We start from the raw sequence: 2,500 nt of genomic DNA, 5'->3' as shown, positions 1-2,500 counted from the left end.
GCAAAGACTCTGGCAATGGCTAAAAGCACTCTGCAATATATTACGCAGACGGGTAATGACGGTCCGAGCGCCCACAGGCAGGGCGTAGCGTATCCCACCTGCAGACATGTGACGTTGTCACACGACCAGTTGTCACTAATCGACTCATTGCTGATAATCATATACCATACACCGGGGAAAGCTGCCGCAAGCGGTAGCTACGTAGTGCAGTTGCACCTCTACTACTGTACAGAGATAGAACACCACGTGCCTGCAACCAGATTAAACTGATACATGGCGCTGATTACTAATAGATGCAGAGCCATCGGAATATAGATGACATACGACATCCAACTGTCCCTATACATGCTGACAGTCGATGCACACAATGTGAACTACACGTCACCCAGATACTCTATCACACACTACTCTCTGGCTGTAACCGACACACACATTATCTACGCACCGGCATGGAACAACGTCCAGTGCATCCTCTCCGCCACATTACACCATTCACACTATGATAACAAAACCAGGACGTCCACCCCAAAAACAGAATATCTCACTCTTCCAACAACCATCATTACTCAGATAAGCCACCAACACTGACACATGTCCTACACAGGGGTGCAACCAACACCACCACACTGGCTTGTGTCACAGCATAGAAACAATGGCAGGAATGAAAGACACAGGTCTGCCACTCACTTGCCACACCCACAGAACCGGCGCGCCACCCCCCCTGAGCCAAAGGTGCATCTTGACGTGACACATCTCAGGGTGCCTCAAGCGTCCACTTACCATCATCACTATGAACGAACCTCGTCCCCTCCCCCCTCATACACCATCCCTTAACCTAACCTATGTTGCGCCTTAACCTAACCTATGTTGCGCCTTAACCTAACCTATGTTGCGCCTTAACCTAACCTATGTTGCGCCTTAACCTAACCTATGTTGCGCCTTAACCTAACCTATGTTGCGCCTTAACCTAACCTATGTTGCGCCTTAACCTAACCTATGTTGCGCCTTAACCTAACCTATGTTGCGCCTTAACCTAACCTATGTTGCGCCTTAACCTAACCTATGTTGCGCCTTAACCTAACCTATGTTGCGCCTTAACCTAACCTATGTTGCGCCTTAACCTAACCTATGTTGCGCCTTAACCTAACCTATGTTGCGCCTTAACCTAACCTATGTTGCGCCTTAACCTAACCTATGTTGCGCCTTAACCTAACCTATGTTGCGCCTTAACCTAACCTATGTTGGGCCTTAACCTAACCTATGTTGGGCCTTAACCTAACCTATGTTGGGCCTTAACCTAACCTATGTTGGGCCTTAACCTAACCTATGTTGGGCCTTAACCTAACCTATGTTGGGCCTTAACCTAACCTATGTTGGGCCTTAACCTAACCTATGTTGGGCCTTAACCTAACCTATGTTGGGCCTTAACCTAACCTATGTTGGGCCTTAACCTAACCTATGTTGGGCCTTAACCTAACCTATGTTGGGCCTTAACCTAACCTATGTTGGGCCTGAACCTGCCCTCTTAATTGTTATATGAATCGAGAAATTCATGTAGCGTTGCCGAATCGCAACCCTCTCAACATAGATCAGCGCACGCACTCTCTGGTGTCCTGCGTATTGTTTCATGTTACGGTGCGTACCCTCACAACATGTTGCGAGTGTTGCGTTCTTTCCACATGGTCCCGCTATCCACTGTAATGTGTACTGCTATAGGATGTATATCGCCCCCCCCCCCCCTCCCTGTCTCCTCTAGCTCGTCGGTCAGGTGTTTGCGTGTTTAATCAGCTTCGCAGCTGTGCAATGGCATTCGCATACGTACGCGGGCCATCTTTCACGTGTTCTCTCCTGCACACGTCGCAGCGTGTATGTGTGCTGATGTAGCGTGTCGTGACACTTAACAGCCAGGCATGCAAGACTCGTTGAATTAGCAAATGTAGATGGACGTCTACGTTTGCTGCCCACGTTACGCAAATGAACTGGAAATCCGTTGTTGAGCGGTTGTTCACGCTGCAGGTGAATCGTTGATAGCGACGATCGGTACAGCTATTAACCGGTTGCTTCAGCGACACCCGTCATACCCACGAACGTGAGTGGGCATGTGGGTATGAAGCGATACGCGGCGGTGGCTGGGTGGGACCGTCCCCGGCCGTTGCGGGGGCAGCGCCCGGCGTGCTGGCCGCGCGCTGCGTGGGCGCACGCGCTACAGCCGCCTGGTGGGGGCGCCCAGTGGCAGGCGCGCCGGCCGACTGGCGCGGCAGGCGGCGCAGCTGCGCGCCGGCGCACCCAGCGCGCGGCGCCGTGCGGCCAAAGTGGGTCCTCGCGGGCCCGGTGCGAAGCGCGGTGGACATCTGCAGTGTGCTGGTCCGATTGAGGACTGTGTGCGTTGAGGATGCGCCGCCGCCCGGCACTCGGCGCCGCGACGCCGTCTGCTGCTCGGTCGCCCCCGCGGTTCTCGCAGGTGGTTTGTATCGCAGCTGTGCGGATGTGTTGGCGCGTG

Source organism: Schistocerca nitens, chromosome 4 (genome assembly GCF_023898315.1).
Source record: "Schistocerca nitens isolate TAMUIC-IGC-003100 chromosome 4, iqSchNite1.1, whole genome shotgun sequence".
Classification (NCBI taxonomy): Eukaryota; Metazoa; Arthropoda; class Insecta; order Orthoptera; family Acrididae; genus Schistocerca; species Schistocerca nitens.
This window is presented reverse-complemented; position numbering follows the sequence as displayed.